This window comes from Glycine max, chromosome 1 (assembly GCF_000004515.6).
Source record: "Glycine max cultivar Williams 82 chromosome 1, Glycine_max_v4.0, whole genome shotgun sequence".
Taxonomy (NCBI): domain Eukaryota; kingdom Viridiplantae; phylum Streptophyta; class Magnoliopsida; order Fabales; family Fabaceae; genus Glycine; species Glycine max.
In genome coordinates, this window is record NC_016088.4 from 13,010,846 (window position 1) to 13,038,169 (window position 27,324).

General features: G+C 34.8%; 1 pseudogene; it reads right to left on the reverse strand.

Annotated features, from left to right (window-relative positions):
• Nucleotides 1-18,707: 18,707 nt before the first annotated feature.
• LOC100805350 (omega-3 fatty acid desaturase, endoplasmic reticulum-like) lies at nucleotides 18,708-21,451 on the reverse strand (annotated as a pseudogene).
• Nucleotides 21,452-27,324: the final 5,873 nt, after the last annotated feature.

A 27,324-nucleotide genomic window follows, 5' to 3' on the forward strand; every position in this document is an offset into this window, starting at 1 on the left:
TTGTAAGCCGCAAAACCCCTACTTGGTAGGTTAGATGAGGATGTGTTTTTCTTTAAATTAAAATTGAAATTTATTTATTTTTTAATTAGTTTGTTGAAAGTCTAAGTAATTGATCATAGGGAATAAAAAAGAAGGCTCAAGAAATTCAAAAATATAATGCTTATCCACACTTACTGTCTCATGAGGGTTACGAGTTGCTTGAGAAGAAGCTAATGGAGGAGAAATGGAAGAAAAGATAAGAGGAAGCAATGTTGACTGAGGATTCAGTAATGATTGTTGATCCTCCATCTCTAATTGAAAGACATGTGAAGTGGAAGTTGGCCTGCACAAAGCAATATGGGCAGATGACATCTAAGGCGGCACAAGAAATTTTAGATAAAATTATGATTTCATATTCATTTTGACATGTAATTAATTTAACAACATGATTTCATCAATGTACATACCTTGTTTGTTACATGACTCCTTACAAGAACAGATGACATAGGACAACTTTGTTCCTCATGGCTATCACGATATACTAAATACTACAATTGGGCGATCGGAGCACCCAGGTTGTGTTCCAGCTATCGGAGTTGGTGTGACAATCAGCCAATACTTTGGACATGCATCACATGGCTCCAACAGTTCAACTACATCAATCAACCCACAACAGTTGCCTGAGATAATAAGAACCCTTAAAGTAGAGTGGAAGAGAGAAGTCGAAGAGGATAAAAAATGTAGTATAAAGAAAATTAAAAAAGAGTTGAAGGCAACAATAAAAATGGATTTTAGTCAAACGACATCCTAACACTCACCCTCGATTGAGCCAGATGTACTAGTATTGGCAGCACGTGGCAGCACAAAGGGAAGCTGTGTTGATATTGCTCTCAATCCATCAGCAGAAGAGCATGTCGCTGATGTCATTGTGTATATTGTAACGACCCGCCTCGTCGCTACGGTATCCACACTCTAATATTCGATAATTTCAATTTTTATAAAAAGAAATCCCTTAATTTTTGCTTATGAAAATAGAAGTGATTTTGTCACAACATAAATTTATCCAACAACACACCATTACTTAAGTGAATATGCATAATTACATAGAAACAATAATTCGGTACATGTCATACACATAACGAAAATTAAATTTGTTCATAGATATAATTAAAATCCCAGTTTTACATCTTTAACACAACAAAATAAAACTTAAAAACCAACTACAGAGGAGTTGATTACAAAACACAACTCTCTCCCAAAATAACGCCAACGTCATCACGTCGGCTCGGCGGCTCCTCACCAGAATCTTACTCTCTGCACCCTGCCATTGTCATTCTGCTCCCACGAACAAGGTTCGTGATCATCACAAGTATCAACCACACGATACAAAATTGCAAGGGTGAGTTCATTATAAAAAGAACCAATACCAATTCCAAATAACCACAATTAGCAAGGAACATAGGCAAACATGATGAGCATACACAACAATCATTATTCAACACTCATATCCAACAAATATTCATCATCCACATCCAACAATTACTCATCATCCATCCATGGACCCAATCAAGACTGCACATAATGATGCATGCACTTGACTCAACACTCAGATGCAATGTGGTACGTACCAACAACAACCAAATCTCAGGAAATAACCTAAGCGTGTCCACACGAAACTCTCACTTAGGGAACTGTGCTGACTTTGTCGAGACCACCCGGTTGTGCACATAACAGCCCCCCTCCCATAGGTGATCAGCTTGGGAGCCCAAAGGTGTTCCCTACCAGGTGACAAGCCCCCTAGTATAAAGTACACTTGATCACAGTTACTCTATTTCCTGTGTCGTATGAGCTATGATCACGGCCAAAAGTAAGTGCCAAAGACCATGGACCAATTAAAGCACCTAAGCATCCCCTAAAAAATGTTTAGATTCTCTAACCACGCTAGTTACCCACGTCTGGGCCATCCGACAAGGTCAGTGCACTCTACCCCCCAAAACATACACTCCACACGACGTATGATCGTGGCCAAAAGCTAGTGCCAAAGACCCTGGAAGGTCAGTGCACAGTGCCCCCATGAACATACACAACATCCAATGTATGAACGTGGCCAAAAGCTAGTGCCAAAGACCCTAGAAGGTTAGTGCACAGTGTCCCCACAAACATACACAACATGCACATGCCAATGCATTTCCAACATCAATCAACATTCCATTTCCATGCCATTCACAACATAAATACCATCTCATCTCAATAACGTTATCAACAACAATAGCAACCTCATTTCATATTCACATATTCATCAATAATAACAATTCATGTTGACATGGTCTTTATTAACAACGTCATCTCAAATCAATATCATCATAATTATCATTATCATCACACATCAATTAAAATCCTTAATAGCGACATCAACAACAAATCGCATTTCGCACACACACACACACACACACACACACACACACAAAAGACACACACACACACACACACACACACACACACACACACACACATATATATATATATATATATATATATATATATCGCATCCCATTTGGTAAAAAACATAGGTTCTCCTAAAAAAAACAACATGCATATCAATAACAATTTTATCGCATCCCATTAGTTAAAACGTAATTTTCTTTGAAGAAAAATCAGCATGCAACAGGAACAGGCAGATATCCTCATAGCTAGGTTCCCTGACCCTAGCTATGGTGTTAAAACGGTAAATTTTATAATAAACTTTCCTCACCTATTGTGAGCTACCCGCAATTTCCTCGTCATGCCACTTGGAGATGTCTTTTTCTTTTTTGCTCGTCGGTTCCACGCCATCCTCTACCATACCAAAACGAAGGAGACTTAATATGGATTTCAGAAAACAAAGCTAATAACAGTGCTCTGGGTCAAACACCCACATCACTACATGAAAGAGCTGAGAGCATTTCGGGTTTTGCAAAGGAACATCATTTGGAAATTCTGACCACGCCAATGTGACCGGGGTTCAGTGTAGGTTATGAAAATAACATGCATTTCATGAAAGGATAACGTTTACAAAGTCTCTTTCTCTAGGGTTTTTCAAAGGAAGCATAAAACATGCAATGACGGTTCCAAAGTCAGAAAAGATACAAAGACAAGCTGAAACTAACAAGAAACAAGCGTAGAACCATGATTACCTCGAAGGAAAATGAACGGTCAAACAAGGGTTTCATTCTCTACCGAAACCACGAGCCAAGTTGGAAGATTCCGCTTCGGTTGAAGAGTTCCTCTCGGTGTGGGTCTCAACGGAGAACAATGACGGTTTGTGGTGGCTAATGGTGGTTGTGGGTGATGGAGAAAAAGCTTGGGTCGTTGGAAATGACTTTGGAAGAAAGAAAGGAGAAGAAATGGCGTTTTTCCTAAGCTACACGAAAGCTAAGGCTGAAATGCTTAAATAAGAAATGCTCTCGGGAACGGAAGCTTTGCGCACACTCTAGACATCTTCTCGAAGATCCCAATGGTCAGATCGTGGACAAGTGTCTTTTAAAGTTGCAGACCAAATTTCGAGTAGTTCCAACAGTTAATGAAGGCTGGGAAGCATTTTTATCGAGGCAGCTCATGTAGCTTCCTCAAGAAGCTTCATTAAGAGGCTTCCTCAAGAAGCTTCCCCGTGGCTTCTTTGAGAAGCTTTCTCAAGAGGCTTCTTTGAGAAGCTAAATCCTCATCCACCCACACCCCTCTATTAACTAAATTAACCTCCTTGAAAATAATTATGGATAAAAATAACACAACAAATAATCAAACATCAAACATAATTACTAATAATATATATGTTATGTATATGAACTAAATAAGATTCACATATACATCTAAAGAAACAGGTTGAACCTATTCATAGGTCGAATCCCACTGGTGGGATTGATCCCTTAGGTGATTTGATTAAGAATTCGTATGATCTTTACGAGAAGCCTCTTGAGTTGTTGTGGGATGGTACTAAATTTGGGATTCTGAATGTAGAAGCATCCTTCTTCATAACATATTCTGATGTAAATGAAATAATATCAGATGACAAATGTTTGAACATATGTATGTTACAGATGTGGATGATGTAAGTAAGTTCTCTTTCAAAGTAGATTCATTAACTAATAATTCCTTATGATATATATGATTAGCATTTTTCATTTGTAATCTTAAAAATATGTTTATGAATGATTCAAGTATAAGGTTGGGTCATGGTTTCATGTATAGATTCCTTAATCCTTAGTCCATACACAATGCAATTGATAGATGTGATGAATGTCAACATTACAGTAAAACATGGGTGAAGGCATCACAAAGAGAGGTCTACCTAGGACCTTACTTGAATCAGTTAGTAAAATTTAACATATGCATTTAAAGAATGTTTGCATTATCAGTAGCTAATTATTCTCCAATTTAGGGGCCATTGGCGACTTGTCATTGTGTGTCCTAGGAACGATGTTGTTGTGTGGTTTTGTTCCTTGTGTAAGAATCTTGATATTCACATCAAAGCCGCAAAAAACAAGTTAAGTTTTAAATTATTACTGATGATTTAGTCTATTCTTAGCATGGATACGTTCCTCTTTTATCTAACAATATAAATTTGATGTTTTTTTAAACCAGTGCAATGAAGAAATTGAAGAGTAGTTTTGATAAATCTGATCAAGTTGCACCTCACTGGATTGAAGTAAAGGTTAGTTATTTAATCAATGCTTTAATCCGACTAGTGATATTTTCTGCGTTTGTAATTAGATTCAAATATATTTCATATTGAATTTAAATTCATGTTCAAAGCGGAGGCTGAGTCTGGCTATTATGTCATGCATTGGATGTAAAACATAGTGATGGGGGATTTGAAGAATGAATGGAGCATGATATATTTACTTTAAAAACTTTCAATTATTAGTTTACTTTCACTTTTTAATAATTTTACATATACGTGACTAATTTGTATTTTTTATATTTTGTAGTGGTCCGGTGATGGAACATCATTAGATATGGAGACCATAAAAAAATTCGCAAGAAATGAGCAACATACTTTTTAGAAGTTAAAAACAACCGATTTAGAAAAGTTTAAATGATATAGGAAGAATTTATATATTGTATAAAAGTTTATTGTAGACATTATGCTGACTTCAAAATTTATTCATAATTAGTTGCGCAAAAATATATTTTTTTGTTTATTAGAAAATGTGTGGGTCTGGTTTTTTGAAATTGCTGAAGGGTTTTGGGCCTTAAAGCCTGTTCACCAAAACGGGGTATGACTCAAAACTGAACGAACAACATCAGTGGCAACTTTTATGTCATGTAGTGTGTATTTTTTTTATAAGTTATAAGTTGCTTTCTTAGTCATGCTATTTTTTCCACTTCTAATTATGTACCAAGTTACTTTAGTGAGCATGTCAAAAGTGAATGCTATTGGTGTTGTTGGACATTTCCTAGATGATGTAGAAGACAATCGATAGGGAATGCTATAACCACACATTTTTTCAATGGTTTTGTATTAGTAATACTATCTATCTTGTTTTATTCATTATTCATACTTTTTGTACTATTTTTTTTTCTTTTCCTTTCAAATACAAAGCACTATACCCCTTTTATTTTTTTTTTAGTTTGTGCTACTAAACTTTAGAGTCAGTTTCTTTGAGCTTTTTCTCATGGAAGTCCACTTTTATTTTGAAAATAAGTTCACTTGTTCAGAATTTTAGTGTATTTGTTTGAGCTTTTGAAACAAAAAAAATCTTAAAAAATAAAAATAAAGTAGATTTCTGATTATTATGAGAAGTTACTTTGAGTAACTTCTGAACAAAAAAACTATAATTATAACCTACCTTGATAAAAAGTGGTTTTATAATGTAACCAAACAAAAAAAATACCTGCTTTACATAAAATATCTGAAATATAAATCACATTTTTTATACAATCTTAAAATCACTTTTTTTCAAAAGCTTAGATAAACAGAACCTTATTGGGATGATCAACCTGTCTTTATATTGCTCCTATATATTCCTTGAGGCCTTTCATCACAATGTGTTTCTGCTAGATTTCTTGCCCATATTGAGGATGTTAAGTTACTTATATTTTTATTACCACATTATAATTCTTACCTTTCCCCCCTCTCTTCAGAAACTAGAATGGGAATGTTTGTCTATTGATCTTTTGCCTCATTCTGACATGTTCACGGATGCTAATTTAGACCGCTCTGAAGAGGGAGCAAACCTGAGAGATGAGGATGCTGCAAAGCAGGTATTGTTTGGATGTGAGCGTTTTATAGAAGGAAAATCAGGAGAAGCATATGTAACGAATATAGTTCCTCCAATCAGTTTTAATGAATATTCTGTTTTCATCTAGAATTTTATGTGTCATGACTTATGATACACAGCTTGAACTTTATACTTACTAGATAACGATTCAGAGAACTGAATTGAACAGTCCATTTTCAGGTTCAGTTACATGTCACAGAAGCTGTTTTCCCTGCATTAAGTGAACCAGGTAACTACAAGAACACTTGTCTGGCCTGTAGTATCCATACTGAGTTGATATAAAAGGCCAAGATGTGACATTAAGTTGATATAACTTAAATGAACAGGACTGCGTGCACTTCTCCGCTTTATAATTAACAGGATTATATGTCTGTCTAAATAGGGGAAATGTGGATTTCAAGGCTCAGCAGGTTTCATATTGACTTAACTTTTTTCTCCTTTTAACAAACTATTTTTCAATAGTACTTATGGACTAGACACTAATATCATTGTGAGTTTCTGTGTCTTGTCTGTTTCTGATACAATCATGACAGCGATCAACTAAAGCTGCTGGGCGTTCTCTTGTCTCAACTGTTGTGGACCACATATTTCTTTGCATTAAAGACGCTGGTATGTCTTTAGCCTTAAATATTATTATGTTGATTTATATCTCCTTTAATCATTATAAAATATCATATAGGTGTTATTTTATATGTAAACAGAGCATGCAAAGTAATTATACTATTGGCATTAACTTGCAGAATTCCAGCTTGAACATTCCAAATATCATATAAGATTTGGCCTTTGTTTTCACCAATGGTTCTTCCTCACCTCAAACATTCCAGATTCAAAGATGACTGACATTGCAGTCACCAGCTCAAATTTGCATTATGTTAAAAAGATTAGGATTAGCAGTTGCACCTAGGAGAAAGATGGGTGATGCTGATGCTGAAGGACCTTTGTCTACTAGCCCTAATCAGTTAGATGGTGACAAAGTAACAGGAGCTACCAATCATAAATCAGTGAATTTGGAGGGAAGCCTGTTGGTTCAGCATGAGTAGGTTTGTACTGAACTTTTATGCTTATTAATTATTACTGGTATTTTTTTCTTTTATTAAAATTATGTTTCCTATGGGAAATTAAATGTTGTCATTATTGTTCTTCCTAATTCAACAATTTTATATATATATTTTGATGCATGGAATATGTGTTTAAGTCTTCTCTAAGTTTATGTCCAATTTCATATTTATAGGCAAAAAAATGAGAGCCCAGGCTTTCAATGAAGATCAGGAAGCACTAATCAAAGTTCTATATGAGCAGTGAGTCCCAGTTGATTGCCTTGCATTTGATCTCTTTCTGCTCTTTGCTTGATGACTGCTGGATGGATAGTTAAATAAAAAAATTCAATGTTTTCTGAATTTTCTATATTATTTTTATCAAGATGACAAATAACATTTCAATTTAGCTTTTGATTTTGCTGTTAATAGCTGGGTTGTTATTTCTGCAGATTCTAGGACCACAGAAGATGAAGTTACATGATAGCCAATGCACTGGATAAGGATGGTAAATTCACGTTTGTCTCTTCCTCAGGAAAGTTCTGGAGGAAAAATTCACTCAAAGGGTGCAAATCTCATGGATCGTTCAAATGATAGGATGGCTGAATCTGATGGTGAGACAAAATCATATCATTGGTGAAAAGGTAATGTGTTTGGTTGTAGTTTTACAAAGTTGTGCCATTAACACTTCTGCCTATTTGCAAATCAATATTCACTCATTGGCATGTCTAACTGTTAAGAAACTGCTTTTGGATTGCACGTGGATCATTATGTGGAAGCAATGCCTTTCAAGATTATTTTGATGATGCCAAAGAATCAAGAGTTAAGCAAATTCCAAAGATTCAAAAATCAAGTTTCAAGAATCAAGATTCAAGATTCAAGAATCAAGTTTCAAGAATCAAAATTCAAGAACAATCAAGATCAAGATTCAAGACTCAAGAATCAAGAATCAAGAGAATACTCAATCAAGATAAGTACTAAAAAAGTTTTTCAAAACATTGAGTAACACAAGAATTTTTCACAAAATCTTTTACCAAAGAGTTTTACTTTCTAGTAATCGATTACCAGAATGTAGTAATCGATTACCAGTAGCCAGCATTGTTTTCAAAACTGGTTTACAACGCTGTAATCGATTACCATGAGCATGTAATCGATTACCAATGTTTTAAAACGTTAGATTTCAAATTTCAAGAGTCACAACTAGTGATAAAACATTTTCAAATCATTTTAAACTTGTGTAATCGATTACACAATAGTTAGTAATCGATTACCAGTGTTTCTAAACATTTTGATTTTCAAATTTAAACATGAAGAGTCACATCTTTTGATGTGTAATCGATTATACTATAATGGTAATCGATTACCAGTGACTGATTTCGAAAAATAAATTTCCAAAAGTCACAATTCTTAAAGTAACTTGTTTCTGGAGATTTTTTCAAAAGTCACAACTTTTTAAGTGACTAGTTTTCAAAAGAGTCACAATCTTTAAGAGGTGACTAGTTTTAAAGAAATTGCCAAAAGTCACAAACTTTAACTTGAGTCATCAAATAATTATAAATATGTGACCATGACATGAATTTAATAACAAGTTCTTTACAGAAATTTCTGATTCATTTCTCAACTTCTTTCTAAGAGTTTTTGTTCAATACTTTCTCTTCCAAGAAAAGTTCATTGTTCAAAAACTTGTGCTATTCTTCTTCTTCATTCACTTCTCCCTTTGCCAAAAGAATAGAAGGACTAACCGCTTGAATTCTTTTGTGTATCCCTTCTCTCTTCCAAGAGAATTCAAAGGACTAACCGCCTGAGAATTCTTTTGATTCTTTCCTTCCCCTTAAGCAAAAGATTTCAAAGGACTAACCGCCTGAGATATCTTTTGTTTCCCCTTACAAAGATTCAAATGACTAACCGCCTGAGAATTCTTTTTCTTAACACATTGGAGGGTACATCCTTTGTGGTACAAGTAGAGGGTACATCTACTTAGGTTGTTGTACTGAGAACAAGAGAGAGTACATCTCTTGTGGATCAATTCAAGTGGAGGGTACATCCACTTGGTTGTTCAAAGAGAACAATGGAGGGTAGATCCCTTGTGGATCTTTGGCTTGTAAAGGATTTTACAAGGTTGAAAGAAATCTCTAGAACCGTTGGTTACTGGGGGACTAGATGTAGGCACGGATTGTGGCCAAACCAGTATAAATCTTGTGTTTGTCTTCTTCTTCCCTACACTCTTTAATTTCCGTTGTGTACTTTTAATTGCCGCTTTTACTTTTGGTTAAGTTATTGTTTATGTTCTTTACTTTCTTAACTTAATAGTAAAATCCTAATTGAATCTAGTAAAATTAAGAAGGATAATTCTTTAATTAGTCAAGACACATTAATAATTAATTCAACCCCCCCCCCTTCTTAATTATTCTGAGACCACTTGATCCAACACATTATTTTTCACTTTTTCTGTTTTTGAATAAGTCTGTTGCAACTGCTAGAGAGTTGTTCCTAAAATTTAGGAGAAAGTAATTATGATTTATTTAAGTTAGTTTGTCTTTCTGTTTTCTGCAACTATTGTAAATGTATTACATTGGTAGCTGAATAATATATTCCCCCAATTTGTTTCCCTTCAAATTATATATTCTTCAGTATTTTATTTCTCTATTTTTTCTACTATATTTATTATCTAAAAACTAACAATTGGTATCTAGAGCTATCTTCTTATGAGACCTATGAAATGAAAGGTGAAGGAAATTACTCTCAAGTCGCTCTTCCACTCTTTGATGGCAAAGGTTATGACCTATGGTCAGTGAGAATGCAATCTTATCTAGAGGGACTGGATTTATGGGATGATGTGGAAGAGAATTACGTTGTTCAACCACTGCCCGAAAATCCCATCATGGCCCAAATAAAAAATCACAAAGAAGGAAAAACGAGGAAGGCAAAGGCGAAGTCATGCTTGTTTGCTGGTGTTTCAAAAATGATCCAGACCAAAATCATGACTCTCAAATCACCCAAAGAAATTTGGGAATTTTTGAAGGAAGAATATGCAGGGGACAACAAAATACGAGGAATGTGATAGCTCACTCCTTGTGTGTCGTTTGTGTTTGGATCCTGTGATGATCTTGAACTTTGTATTTGGGGGAGCAAATGACTAGGTGAATTGCTTTAAGGAATCTTGTGCTGAAGGACGTCGAGACACAATGTTCTGATAGGATGTGACATTGGGATATATGTTTCTATATTAATTGTATGAAGTCTTAGGCAGCCTTGTTTGAGCCGAGATGACTTTATTATTTATTTGGACAAGTTTGAATATGATGTAAAAGAAAATGAATGTGAGTCTTTTACACTGTTGAAAGGATTTTATTTAAATATGTTTTAAAAACTTTTAATTAATTGTTATTTCTTTTCCTTTTATTAGTACATATAGGTATGGGGTAGAGGGTGTAAAAAAATAATTACCTCTTGCAGAATTAGTACAAATGAAAATTCATCCACTTTAGTGTCATATTCTTCTTGTCTGAAAACTTCAGGAGCCAAATGGCGGCCTATAAACAAAAACCAAAAGAATAATAAGCTCAGCTAACTATTTTGTTTATGAATGATTAAATTGTGTATAATATAAATATAAATTTTATAAATGAAACACAACGCTGTACCGAATATTGATATGCTAGAAGGCACCAAAAGTAACAACGGAGGTACAAGCCAACACGTAGAAATGAACACAATATTGACTTCTTTTTTTATATTAATTTTCTATATATCAAACCAATTACATGAAACATTCCCTAGATTTACAAATTATTGGTTATATAGTCACTTAAAAGTTCATTTTAAAAGCTTTCATGAATGACAAAAATACATGAGTACAAACTTCAAAATGAATTCAAAGGGGTTAATTATATGGACGTGTTCCGTGCAATCTTCATACTAGAAATTGAACACGTAATGTGCGCTAAAAATCAAGAGATGAAAAATCATTAATATGTGTGTAAAATGAAGAGATGAAAAATGGAGAGGAATTGGGATGTAATTATAAAAAGTATTTGTTTTTAATTTCCATTTCACATTCATAATTCTACATTTTTCATAATTTCATTTAACAATAAGTTAATGTACTTTGGAATGTTTTTTTGACAAAAAGTGAGGATGAAAACCCAAGCTTTGTTTTCTCCATCAATACTGGAAATTCTTTCAAATAACAGAATGTGCTCTATGACGATTAACATGACATATTCATCATCAGAGCCAGAGATGTTAAACTACAACAAAGAATCGTGAAAGCTGCAAATGGATATCATTAACAGAAAATGAGAACATTCCAAACCTCTATTGCATGATATAATCAAGGAATTGTTGATATGTCGCCGCTAATGACTTTTTGAGTAAAATCCAACTTTTTCTAAAAGTTAAAATTTTCTCAAATGATTAAATATATTACATGGTGCATAAGGTTGAATGTCTTTGTAATTTGTAGAAATAAGGCTAGATAAGTGTTTCAAGCTTGCATAAAGAAATGTCAGAGGATGAAATTGCATGTGGCTGTATTAGAGCACATTGAAGAGAAAGGTGTCATGAGAAGAAAAGAGGGGTTGTTTCCCTAATTAGTAACTAACTGCAACCACCAAGTCACAAGGTGGTAACCTTGCTGTTCGACAATGGCTCGCCCACTATCCATCAGACTAATGCAACTGTTTTAACAAATTATTTGGCTACATATTTCAAAACATATAACCTAAGTTTAGCTTAATTAAAAATGAACCTTAAGAAAGTGTTTGACCCCATTGTACTGCAAAAGAATGAGTATTCTCATTGAAATCTTGTCCAAATGAAGGTGCACTGAAACAAGTACGAAATGAATGGATTTTAGAAGAATATCATACCTTTTGCCTTAATGAATAGCTAGCAGCTCTAATACCAGCAAATTCATCAACTAACGGCTTGAAGATCAACCTAAAAACACCCGTAAATCCAATATTTTTTTACCTGAAAAAAGAGTATGAGAACACAAAATCAACCATATTTTTTAGAAGAAAAACCCTCGCATAATTAATATGAATTACTTGTGCACAAATGACTGATGTCTAATAATCAGAAAGCTTTTACTCACCAACATTCCATAATTTTTTGTGCATGCTAATAATCATGACAAATGCAAGAAGAGGAGAATCTTTCCTTCACATAGTTAAATATAACATTCAGTTCCAATGCTAAATGGATTAGATCTCCAACTAAATTGGAACAATGACACCATATCAAACAAAAAAAATAAAGGAAACAAAGAAGAATAAATAAAATGACACCATATCCAATAATAATAGATCAGAACCAAACTGTCAATGAAATCAAAAGTAGAAAGAATTCACACCTCCCCCCCCCCCCCCCCCCCCCCCAAATCAAAATATGCAGCAACCTAATAAACTGTATTTGCATACTCATAATTTCACAGAAAAAATGAAGTCCAAACAGTTAATCCAATCATGTGAAGCAGGGTGTCATTTACAATATGTAAGTCATTGGCAATCACAGTCCTCAAAAAGACATTAACTAAGATATAAAATTATTAGCTAATATAGACTTAAGTTTCCAAATGCTACTAACTAGATTTGACAGTTTATGGCTCAAATTAAAAACGTACAACATTGTATCTAGTTCTTGCAAATGTTCTCTGTAATGTACAAAATTAACTTGCACATATATAAACAAACAAGAATATGGAGTGTGTTACCGCCAACCTAGCAACTCTTATCTAGTTTTATTTCTACGTCTAAAGAAATTTAGATAAAGGACAAATCTTAAATGGTTCTTTAAGTGTTATTCTCTAATCAAAATTAAAGTTTTACCTAATCCACATAACTTTTAAGACAAATCTATATTATGCAGAATAAAATGAAACTTCAATTCTGATTAGAAAACAACACCAACAAGAGTTAAAGAATTGCATTGAATTTTTGCCCTTATACAAATGTCATTGTCAATACTCAATACTTTCATTTTACAAAGCCGATTAAGTGAGAAAATGGATAGAACTTAGCCAAGATAGACATAATTGTAAAAACATTTAAGTATAATGGTACATACGTTTGGTTGTCAACGATGATGTAGCTAAATGGTGAAATCCCTTCCTTCGAGACCTGGAAACAAATTGACATGTCTGTGACCAAACTCACCTTGCCTCTCTCAAATTCCCTCCCAAAGTGGTGGCTTATTTACACTCCCAATCAAATTCACATGTGATGATGATGATGATGACGTGGCATTTCTTTCTCCCTCTAATCCACATTTCATCAGCTGCAGCCCCACTCTAACTGCCTTCTCGCATCGACAGCTAACCAACAAACTGTTTCCACCTTTCTACTTCCACTTTTCTTCGACAACGACGTTGTTTCCAACGGTATTGTCGTGTCCCTTCACGGTGGTCACGCTCCCCTCGATGCTCACCTCGCTCAGCTTATAGCATTTGGTTATCATTGGAGAGGTTGAACCGTTGTCCATGCTTCTTTTGCCATAGTAGAATCTAGTCACGATGGTAGTGGTGAGGGTCGAGGCGGAAGCAGAGGTGGATGCTTCATCGAATGAGTCTCTCCTTTTGCGGCGGGGTAGTTCCATTGCGTCACGGTGGAGGAGCTCTTGATCTCAAAGATATTGGAGCTTGATTCACTCGCGGTGTCGTCTTCCATGATGACGTGCACCATCACCGAGAACGAGAAGTTGAGCTTCTTTGGCAACAGATTCGGAGACAGCTCGTCCAATGGACGAAAAACCTCTAGGGATTCACACGGCAAATCTTCCTTGATGATGCTATTAACATTCACGAGTTTGAGCTCGAGATTGAATTGTTAGGGTTTAACATAAGGAAAGTGAATCCATCAGGGGAACGACGACAGAGGAGATAACGACACGATGGGTCTTGATCGAGGTAGAGGGGGGAGAAGGAAGAATTGAAGCAACGAGGTTGTGACACCCTCTACCCCACACATATATGTACCAATAATAAAAGAAAATTAAAAAAAAATTAAACTTAATTCAAGTTTTTAAAACATATTTAAATACAAGCCTTTCAAGAGGGTAGCAGGCTCACATTCACCTTTCTAACATCATCATAAAACTTTTCTAAATAAATAATAAATTCACTTCAGCTCAAACAAGGCCGTCTATAAAACCCTATACCCCAATGCCACATCCTATCAGAGCGTTGTGTCCCGACGTCCTTAAGCACATGGTTCCTTAAAGCAATTCACCTAGTCATCTGTTCCCCCAAACACAAAGTTCAAGATCATCACAACATCCAAACACAAACAACACACGGGGAGTGAGTTATCACATTCCTAACTAATAGAGAAACAAGACAATTAGATATACATATCATATAAACCAAATAAAACTTAGTTACACGTAATTCATGTAATTCCACCACTTTGTCATTCAAAGTTCACTTTTCAATCATCAATCACATTACACAAGAATCACACGCTTTGATCAAGACATAATAACACATCAATTTCATAATAAACAATTAGCAAGCGCATGAGACAGTTATGCTAAGACTTAAGCCTATATGCAATGTGGTACCATGTCAGTGAAAAACCACCCTGGGATGCTTAGGAGTACATAACAAGACACACCAAACAATGGGTTTGTCAGGTCACTCTCACTAAGTAAGATCATAGGGAGACCAGTCAAGGTCACGATGTTTTGCGAGAATGCTCCAACCATATGGGATCAGCATAGGCTTAAAGTAGCACTCAAACCCGGTGACCCCCAAGGCCTACACTCCGAAGAGTCCGTCAGGGCCTCTCCCTCCTGATTCAGGTCCAACCCCTAAAATCATTTTAGCACACAGACACTGCTCGTGAATTATACAATACCCATGACCTCACACTTGTGTGTTAAACACGTACAACATATTGCGCTACAATTTAACACTGGTTCCTAAATAGGAAACCTACACTTTCTCTTTAACACTGCGCATTTACACTTTTCTCAAGATAACACTGGTCGGGTTATTGTACAATTCACAACTTACAACACAAATAATGTCACATCAAGAGTTAATCACACACTTATTCACAACCAGAACTCATTCACAATTTCACATCTCATAATGTCACAATCCACCATCACATGTTTTCACGTATCTCACAATTCAACACATGTTCTACTTTACACTTTTACTCAATCTCAACAACAATATTATAATCTCAAGGCAACATATTATTCCATAATTCATCACATATTTCATTTATAAACACTGCTCATGAATTATACAATATCGCGATCTCACACTCATGTTTCAAACATGTTTAACACAATTGCGCTACAATTTAACACTGGTTCCTAACTAGGAACCTACACTTTCTCTTTAACACTGTGCATAAACACTGGTCGGGTTATTGTATAATTCATAGCTCACAATACAATTAATGTAACATCAAGTGTTAAACACATCCACTTATTCACAATTGAATATCATGTCCACACTTTAACATCTCATAACATCACATCAACCATCTCATAACATTCCTAATGATATTCATAAGGTACAACACACACATGTTCATCAAATTTAACCATAATATTCTCAAACTCCAACACTTAATAATTTTTGGAATCATACTATAACACTCTACAATATTATTTACATAAATTATTAATATAAATAACTACCTCTATATATATAAGCTAGCATACATCATATTGAATCACAAATATCAAAGTAAGCTTTCAATGCACAAATTCTAAATAATTATATGAACACTTTGGTCAATTTCAATTATGATATTAATTTTTTCATCAATTCATATTAATTAGAAAAATGCTCGATTTATAGGATTCACGTTCAACACAATAACATATCAATTTCACAACAATTGGTTTGTCAAACATATATAATTCACTGTAATAATTATAAGGATAAAATGAAAATTGCAAAAACACCCCAAAACTCAGAGACGGAGAAGAGATTGAAGCCTCCACTTGTATTGTCTTCATGCGATTCCTTTTTCTCTGTCCACAAATATTATCTCCCAAATCCCAATGGTGAAAGTCTGCTAAATTGAATTTCGAACAACATAGCCAAATTTCATGAAAATCCAACGGTTAACGAAACCGAGATTGTAGTTTTACCGAGACAGTTTTGGGTTTCTGCGGGAAAATAAAAGGCTACAATGCGAAGGGTTTTCCTCTAAGCTCAGACATTATTTTGCAATTCCCAACGGTGAGAATTCTTTAAATTGGGTTGCGAACGTGGTACTAAAATTTTACGATGATCCAATGGTGAATGAGTCCGAGATTAGCGTTTTTCTGAGACAGGTTTTGTGGGCTGCGGGAAAAAGAAAGGGTTTTGAGACGAGAAGGGGAAAAACGAAAATGAGAGGCAGAGGAGGCTGAGGAGTCAGTCTGAAAAACCTAGCATGTTGCTATGTATAGCTAGGGACATTTACGACCTATTATTTTACTTTATTTATTTATTTTTATTATTTTTACTAAAAAACTTTTTAAATTTATATATGAAAAAAATGAGATGTTACAGAGGTAGAAGGTGAGATGGAGAGTGAGAAATGAGAGAGTAGATGAAGAGAAAAAAATTAAAAACACATTCACTTGTAACACTATTTTATAAAAATCATCTTCGTTGACAAACCACACATTTATGAAATTGTCACCGCCTTATATATGACGATAGTTTTTTGGAGACCATCGTCGAAGGTGCATCGTAAAAAACTATTTTTGGTAGTGAATTTTTTGGTGTTGAATATGATTACAAAGGAGCATAGTCACCTACATTTTTATTGGGGGATCTGTTGGCACTTGTAGGTGTGTTACCCCCCTCCCAATAAGGTTTTTTCTTTTGGTGTACAATCAACATTTGAACCCTTGACCATGTGCTTAAGAGACTTAAACGCGATGCCACTCGGACTAAACACTTGTTGATGTATAAAACATAAGTTATTACTGCTTTTCTATTTTTCTGTTTAATTGTGGTGGGGTAAAGCAAATTGTGTATGAAGAGATGGCCAAGTCGATATATTATATTTTGTCTGTCTTCATATCTAACATAATGTAGTAATATCTATAAAGCAAAGTGGAATAAGAAATATAACGATACAATTATCTCAGCCTTTTCTATGGACTAATTTGAGTGGTGATTGAATCAAATTTGTACTAGCAGGGAAAATCGTGTTGATTCTAAGACTGTTTTACTAGAAAACTTGTCTTAGAAGATGATTCTCTAAAAAACCGTCTTAAAATGTATTTTTTGAAAAAAAACATAAAAAATTAGATCATTCTAAGACATTTTTTAAGGAACCGACTTAGAAAGTAGGGTTTATTATTTATAAATTAATTATTTTAAAATACAATGTTTCTATTTGGAAACAAAACCACTATTTATAATATATTAAAAGTAAAATATAAACCTAAAATTATATTATCTTTATTTAAATATAATAAAGGATTATATGTTTTGCATATGTGTATCTACAACATGTTTATTTACAATTTACAATAATAATAATAAAGGAGATATATAATGATTTTTTATATAAAAATTGGATAGCTATTCTTATCATTACTACTACAATAGCAAATAACAACTAGAATGTGAGCTGGGATGTAATTCTTAATTTCTTAACTAGTTATCCCAAAGCATCCCAAGAGGGAGTGATTGTGAGATTTGTAGCCACATAATTTTAATAAAAATAATAGGAAACCAAGAAATTGATACCAAACAAGGAACAAACAAAACCATCTAACACAAAAAATATACGTATATAAACTTATCCAAGTTTGTGTACCTATCTCAGAAGAGCTAAATTGCTACCATTTTCCCCGTATACACAGTCTAGAACCACAATTTCTACAATTGTATTAGTCACGATAGCAGATTTACTTCCATTGCAGACCAAAAAAAGAACAATAATTAAAAATTGACAATTTTGACATTCTATTTTATATGTTAAACTGACTATTTCTATCATTCTTTTAGAAACCATGTTCTTGTTAGCTACTATTTCACTCCAAAGCAAGGATTCCAAATAAGAGCAAATGAGCATTGAACCAAGGAAAGCAACGTCAAATCGAATAGTATATACCAGTCATGTATAACTCTTCCTCACTGGACTGATAGAACTTTATCATCAATTTCTGGTATATACGTCAAGAAGCTAAATATGAACTTTCTTCAAGTTCAAGTATTGTAAAATCAGAGAAGAAAGACTAAAACAACTTGCAAATCTTACACAAAGAGACCACCTTCTAATTTTTGCTGCTTGGCAGCTTGATTTTCTACCCCAAAAGAGATAGATAAATTTTGTTCATTCTGAGTTGCAGATATAAGGTTATATTGGTTTTTTCCAGAACTAGAGAAAAATAAAATCAAATATATACAGTAATAATACTCCCATAGCTGTACTTATTAAAAGAATATGACTTCATAATGAATAAAATGTCCATCCAAGTTAGTGAGCATTTAAATTAATGCACCCCTTCGAGCAAACAGAGATAATGTAGTATAGTGCAATAAAATGTTACATTTCAAAATAAATGGCAATTCATATTGTCATTCTACTTTTCCCACCCAAGAAAAAAAAAACATGCCTCTTTAACTATAAAAATAAAAATTTATTCTAATTAATCATCAGATTTCACAGAAAATAATCCTCCCATAGCATACTCCGGAGCCATGCATACTCCAGAGCCTTATAGATAACCCAAACTGGTGTGTGATGTATAAATAAAGTGTGGGAGTGAGATTACCAAATAGGGAACCCCATAGAGCTTGAGCATAAAAAGTGGACCCATTGTGAGGTAAAGATAAAGAACCACAGAAAGCATGATGCCCCAACAGAGTTGAAGTTAGCACATCTCTTCTCTCACCAGGGGAGAACAACTTGATGTAAGGGTTGAAATGAGAACCTTCTTTTCCTGGACTTCTACTCCACTAAAATATATGGTTCATATCACAAAGAGAGAGTGAGATGCTAGACCCAATAAAGTCCTTTCCTTTCAATTTCAAGAATTCAAAATTTTAGAAATAAAAAAAATTGAGGTACTGTATAGTAAAATAATGCTATCATTCTGGAAAAATAGGGTCTCACCAAATAAAAGGGGTATGCAAAGATGGGCAAAGGAAGAGTGAATCTCAGCATTCTTGTCATGTTGTCTAGATTCTTGTAAAATTTCTCTGTAAGCTGACATAAAGTCATGAAGACACATAATCATGAACCACTTCATGAAGTTCACATCTCCCTAGATATCCCTTTTTCTTCTATTGGAACACAACCAAATCTAATCACTAATTAAAATTAAGAAGAAAGAAAAAATGTGGAAATTAATTAAGCAAACTCAATAATACCGGAACCCATGATTCATCCTTCTCAACATGGCCATGGCTCTGATGCTGAGTCTTGTGGCTAATTCTCCTGCAAAAAATCAATGAGTTGTAAAAATGGTTAGGTTGTCAAATCAGACCAAAGATTTTTTAACAAACATAAAAATAAATTTAAGAACAAAGTGAACATGAAAAGTTGCTAAAAGGAACCGACCATCCATGGTATGGTACAAGAATTGAGGAGTGCAAGATGTGGCCCACAGTGCTGTTCAACAAAGAACTGTTTGAAAAACTTCCATTGCCACTGTTCAATGCATCAATCAAATTAGAACACACCATGACAGAACAGATGAATGAACAATCATGCATAACCAAGTGAAATGAAATTACTAAGGCATTACTGAGGAAAAGGCACAACAACATAACATAACAATTTGTAATAATAATTAGTTACCAATCATGTCCAAGAACAAAAAGTGCCCAAAACATTGTGCCTTGTGCAGGCCAATAGAGTGGCCAAAACAAGCAGTTATTGGAGCCAATTTTTTAAATATCTGTTTTTTTGGGTTGTGACTTGTGTGTCTGAGTTTTTTTTTGAACAATAACACAAGAATTTTCTTCTAAACCTTTGTCATCCACATATAACTCTAAATTACTTTATCTGCCAATGAATAAGGTATGAACCTAATTTGAACCCCAATTAAAACTGCATACAGTATTAAATTAAAGAAATGCTACAAACTTAAAATAGCCATGTTACTCGTCCCCTTCTGGTTCATTTATAAGGTCAAGTATGTCCTCTTGATGATCTACATTAGCTGAGGATTTTATTGTCCTAGTTCCTGAAGTATAGGCTGCAATTGAAAAAACAATGATTTATCATACCCTATAATCGAGTGATGTCAGAATTAATTGGCAATTGTAATAATTGGATTTACAAGTACCATTAATACCTGCAAAATTTGGGGGGTTTTCTCGCACCGTCACTCTTAATGCTTCGAACTGAAATGTTAAAGAGTAACATTTTTAGATGCATAAATAAAGAAAATTAAAATGAGAACTAGATCCCATAAAGAAAACACAATTAAAACACCTCTTAACTGTTTCGCAAGAAATCCAAGTCTTCTCTATTATCAATTACATTGGGAAGGCCCTGATTCAAACATAAATTATATTTTAACCAACCAATGTTAAAATTTTACTTTTACTGCATGATAAAGTATATATATACCTGGGGAAACAAGTTGGGTGGGTTGGTGTTGGGTCCACCTGTAGGTATATCAGCTTGCCCAATCATGGGGAATCTAGCAACTACTGGTACATCAGCTTGTTCAGGATTGCCCTAACAGATAAATTTTTCATCAATTTTAGATTTAAAAAAAGTTGTTGAAAACATGCAAAAAAATTATATAATTGACACACAATCCAATTCTGTTTTAGTTCCCAACTTTAAGGAGTTATGACAAAACCATAATCACTGAAGCCTACTCCAGATACACATACAACTAGTTATTTAGACTTTATGCACTACTATAAAACTAATATTTTATGACGTCAATTCTAAGACGGTTGCTTTGAAACCGTCTAAGAATAGAATATAGTGGCAAATTTGTAAATAAAAGAGAAAAACGACGACGGTGGTATAAAAAATATCTTTGAAAGCAAGTGTTCAAAGACGGTTTTTATATGACCGTCTTTAAATGCAAATGTTCAAAGATGGTTTTGTGGAAAAACCGTCTTTGAAATCTATTTAGTCTAATATAAAAGCTTATTTGTCTCGCGTAACTCTCTTGCTCTCTCCCCTACTCGAAGTTCACCCATATGCCTCGGTCTTGCCCGAATCGTTTCGATTCTCCACGCATCGTTTCTTCTGTCTTTGTGGCTGTGTGTGCTTAGCTTTGCCTCTTTTTTTCCTGCATAAATAAAAGTAGAAGCAGAAGCAACAACAGCAGCAAAAGAAGAACAAGAAGCAAAATTCAGAATCGCCTATTCACTATCCATTTAGGGGTTAGGTTAAGGTTAGTTTACTTAGCTCGCTCAAATCGAAAAAAAGAAAGGAAGAAAATAAGCATTAACACACCACGGAATCTCACAAAATCACACTATCTACAGGGTTTGTGGTTATAGGTACACACACCTCTCTCTTTTTTTATCACTGTCTCTTTTTCCTTCTAGATTGATTGCTTCTATTACTAATAAAGAGTTTTTGTTTCTAGCATAGCATCGAATAAATTATTATTATTATTATTATTATTATGGAGGATGGGAGTAGGGTTCCGGCAGGAGATGACTCGTCTTACTGGCTGGATACATGTGAGGACATATCGGGTGATGATTTCATTGATTTTGATGTCTCATCCATCGTCGTCTCTAACCAGCTTGACAACCCTTCCAATTAGAACTTCTTTGGTGGCATTGATAAGATTTTGGACAGCATCAAGAATGGTGTTGGTCTCCCTCTCAATCATGTTGCTGCTATTGAACCACCCAATAATGTCACTATAGCAACCTCAGGAGGATCAGAAGTGTGCTTCCCTTCAAATGCCACTCCAGAGGATCTTTTTGACCATTTTTGTGACGGTGCTCTGAGTAACGGCTCCAGTAAGCTATCTAATGGGAACAAAACGAGAGTTTTGGTTAATTATTCTCAGGAAAGGGGGGCACCCACTCTGAATGAAGGCCGTGATTTTGATGGTGAAGAAAGGTGCAGCAAAAGGGCTCAGCTTGGTGGCTACAATAATGACCGGCCTTATTATGGTAGAGGGAATTATCAAGGCAAGGAGAGGGAGAGGTGTTTTAGTAATAATAGGAAGAGGCCGCGGGGGGATAGGGATGAAATTGATAGGAGGGATAAGGATGGTGGTGGATGGAAAAGAGAACATTATGGTGGTATTGGCAGGAGGGATGCTAGAGATAGGGATTGTTCCAACTGCTATATCCAAAAAAGGACTTCAATTTGATGTTCCAACTGCTATATCCAAAAAAGGTTTGTCTCTGTGTGTATAAATAATAAGTGTCTTCATGTGCATCCATCATAGATAGTCAGTCATATTTGAGATGCATGATAGAGTTTGTGCAAACAGATTCTCAATCTGATTTGGGGTTCATATCTAACTAAAAAAAACAACTTTATAATTTTAATTTTTTAGCTTGGAGATGCTCTCAAATCGTCATGTTTATTTTGCATGTGCAACTTAAGATTATTCCTTATGTCCTACTTCCATTTATGCATCATATTTTGTTCAGGTGATGGTGGTGAGTCTTGGAATGATTTGGTGTAAAATTATGCTAACTGGTGGGATAATAGATTAAATAAGGTAATCACATTTTCTATTTTGTCCTTGTGTTCTTAAATCTTTAGAAGTTTTTACTACTTTATTAGATTTTTTTGTATTAAGTGCTTGCAAGAAAATACTCTCAGCCTACAATGATTTTATAAAATACAAGATTACTTTTGGATATTTAAAATGTGTTCGGGTATATTTTCTTGAAACAAAAACTCCTAACTACTTCTCGATATGATTTTATAAATTATTATTATTATTTTAAACTTTCTTAAAGGTCCATGTGCTGTAAGGATAGGTCAAAAGTGGATGAATTTTTAAGTAGACGAGGATCTAAGCTAGCATTGAGGCTTCTATGTGAGAAGTTTGGGGTGTCATTATTTGTTATACTAATCATAAGTTGTGGGATTGCCTTACTGAAATAATGATGTGAGTGACTTTGTCATTGATGTGTTGAAAACACTACTATTGAAAGGATCGATGTGTATTAAGTTATTATGTTGCTTTGTTCTGTGTCGGTAGTTTCAAATATACTTTCTAAAGGCACCAAACTTAGGGATTATACAAAAGGAGTTGAGAACCATTTGTGCAAAATTGAATTGGATTCAATTTAGGTTTGTGGTCAATTTTCTAAAAATTTTACCAGCTACTCCATTTTATTAGTTACTCTAATACTATTTCTTTTTTCCTTTGGTAGTATTTTGTTATTTCATTATTATTATTAGTTTTTGTGGATTATGCATTGTTTTGATGATGTCGAAAAGAAATCACTTGATTGTCATAATCAAAAAGGGGGAGAATGTGAATGCATGTATACATGATTTTGATGATGCCAAAGATAAGTGCTTCTCAAGTTTGATCCAAGTCAAGAATTCAGAAATTCAGAAAATAACTCCCAAAGAGTCACAACTCTTCAGAAAATAACTCCTGAGAGTCACATCTATTCAAGAGATTTTTGAATGGTCATCTAAGGCTTATAAATAGGTGACTTGGGACACAAAATGAATGAGAGAGATTCCAAGAGAACTTCATTGTCAAATGCTCTCTCAAAAGAAACTCTTGGACAAACACTTGCAAATCCATTAAGAGTTCATCCATGGACTTCAATTGTAATATCCTTCTCTTCAAGAAAGAATTCCTCTTCTTTCTTCTTATACAAAGAGATTGATTAAGGGACCGAGGGTCTCTTAAGTTGTAAGAATTCCTGAACACAAGGGATGGGTTGTCCCTGTGTGGTGCAGAAGTTGTAAAGGAATTTACAAAGAGAAAGGAAAATCTCAAGTGGTTTGCTTGAGTACTGGACGTAGGCACGGACTTTGCCGAATCAGTATAAAACTATGTTTGGATTCTCTCTTCCCTTATCTTCTCATTTTTTTTTTTTGCAATCAATTTTGTCTTGCATGTTTAAAGAACATTATTAAATTGATTGTTGCTTCTTATGCATTCTGAGCCTATCCGTCTTAAGTTATTGAGGCCTCTGGTCCAATAAGTGGTATCAGAGCATTACATGATATTTTGTTAGTTCAAATTTATGTTGATGATATTATTTTTGGATCTACTAACGAATTATTGTGCAAGGTATTGTCTCATGACATGCAAAGTGAGTTTGAAATGTCAATGATGGGAGAACTTAATTTCTTTCTTGGATTACAAATTAAACAAACCAAGATTGGAATATTTGTCAATCAATCCAAGTATTGCAAAGAGTTAATTCACAGATTCGGGATGGAAAATGCTAAGCACATGGCTACACCAATGAACACTGCTTGCTATTTAGATAAATATGAAACCGGTCAGTCAATAGATGTTAAGCAATATCGAGGTATGATCGGATCCCTTCTTTATTTATCTGCTAGCAGACCTGATATTATGTTTAGTGTGTGTATGTGTGCTAGATTTCAATCAAACCCCAAACAGTCACATCTTAGTGCCGTTAAAAGAATCATAAGATATTTGTTGGGCACTATGAATATAGGTTTATGATATCCTAGGAGTCCCACATGTACCTTAATAGGATACTCTGATTCAGACTTTGTCGGTTCTAAAACAAATAGAAAGAGCACAAGTGGAACTTGTCAATTCATTGGATCTGCTCTAGTCTCTTGGCATAGTAAGAAACAAAATAGTGTTGCTTTATCCACTGCAGAAGCAGAATATATTTCTACTGGCAGTTGTTGTGCACAGATTCTATGGATGAAGCAACAACTCTCTGATTATGGAATCCTTCTTGACCAGATACCTATTAGGGGTGATAATACAAGTGCAATTAATCTTTCCAAAAATCCAGTTCAACATTCTAGAACCAAGCATATATAAATTAGGCACCATTTTCTGAGAGATCATGTTCTAAAGGGAGATTGTATGCTAGAATTTGTTGATACAAAGAATCAGCTTGCTGATATCTTCACAAAACCTCTCCCCATGGAAACATTCTTTTCAATTAGAAGAGAATTAGGCCTCTTAGATATTAGTGATTTGGATAAATAAGGATTGATTGGTTGAATGAAATATTAATGTTCGATGATTGATTGATTGTATTTGATTCTAAGATTTTGATTGTGTTTGATTGGTGCTATTGTGTGATTGATGCTTGTTTGATTGAATTAAATGAATATTAGTATTGATAATTGACATAGATAGATTTTTTTAGCATAGACATAGCTATTCTTTGAGGAAACAGCCTAGATAGTGTTCTGGAAATCGATTACCATTACGTGTAATCGATTACACAAGAACAGATAGCCTGTAATTAATTACAACATCCTGTGATCGATTACCAGAAGGCTAAATGCTCTTGTAATGGATTACCAAACCTTGTAATCGATTACATAATGCCATCTTCTATAAATAGCCACGTTTCAGAAGCTGCAGTCACGAAAATCACGAGTTGCGGTGCCCCCTTTCTCCCAAAACTTTCAATCCTCATATCTCACTCGTTTCTCAACCAAATCACCTCCCACAAAGCCCATTCTTCATCATTTTCGATTCTCTTTCATTCTAACTGATCAAAATCTTCAATTACTTCACCAAATGGTAGAATCATCCAAGAAGCGCAAGGGTTCATCCTCATTCGCTACGGCACATCGAACATCACGTTCTGGAGCCACCGGAGCATCCCCGACACCAATTCCACCATCCTTGTCATCCTCTACACTGTTTTCATCTGATGAACAGCGTATCCGGTATTCCTCTCTCCTTCAATCTCGTCAAATTCTTGATCCCAAATATCTCGACCTTGAATTTTTTGATGGGGAAACATTTGATTGCTATCAAGTGTTTCAAAACACTAGTTTGATTCCTTTTATGTCATTAAAATTACCATATTATCCTGAGTTAGTGCGAGTCTTTTACTCAAATTTGAAAATTCAAGATGAAACTTTAATTTCTAAGGTGCATGGTATACCTATGATTATTGATGAGTCTTTTTTCTTTTCTTTGACACAACTACCCAGTCAGGGTGCACCTTTTGAGGGTACCCTTGTTGATGACTGAAAGTTTGATTACTCTAGTCATGATGCCCACCGCATGGTCTGCATTGACCAGGCGGATATGACCGGCAGACTACTTGCCAGGTCATTAACATTTGATAGTTGCATCATGCATTATATCATTGTTAGAATTTTGATGCCTCGTTCTTCTAATCTTTCTAAAGCCTCTGAGGAGGACTTGATTTTGATGTGGGCTTTCTTGATCGGTCATCCAATCGACTGGGCCCATTTGGTTTGTTACCGCATGTATAAGGCATTGCGGTCTGGTGCACCTCTCCCTTACCCTCAGCTTCTGACTTTATTTCTTCGACATTTTGAAATTCCTTTGGATTCTGAGCCTTTTGTGCTTGTTAAATGCTCCTTTGCTATTGGTGCCGGTGCGGTAACCTCCTTTGGCTACCGTAAGGACGTAGATGGGCAGTGGCTGAAGAAGGACGCGCAACCTCCACAAGACGAGCGTACTCCCTCTTGATGAGGACACAACTAAGGACAAGGACCATGAAGCACTTGAAGGGCCCATGACCAGAGGCAGACTTAAACAGGCCCAACACGTCATAGAGACAAGGCTGATCATTTGTATAGCTGCCATTGATGATGATTGAAGGCCCAAGTGGAGAAAGATGAAGGCCCAGAGGCAGAGGCACTACCAAGACTATTAATTATTGCTGAAGGCCCAAACTAATTTAAAGGACCAAGTTAAATATGTTTTTAGTTATAATTTTTATTTATTGTAATTTTGGCCCAAACTGTTTAGAAGGCCCATGTCTATTTTTATCTTTTTGTTCAGATACACTATAAGTATTGGTTTTTGTTTTCAATAAAGGACTTTTGGCATTTGATAAAATTTGGTGAGAGTTTCTCTCTGAGTTCCTTGTTGAACCAATCTCAGACTTATCAAGGTAATCCTTGTGGCATCTATCCTGACTTATCTTCCTTCACTGGAAGTGGCGTCATCCAAATCTC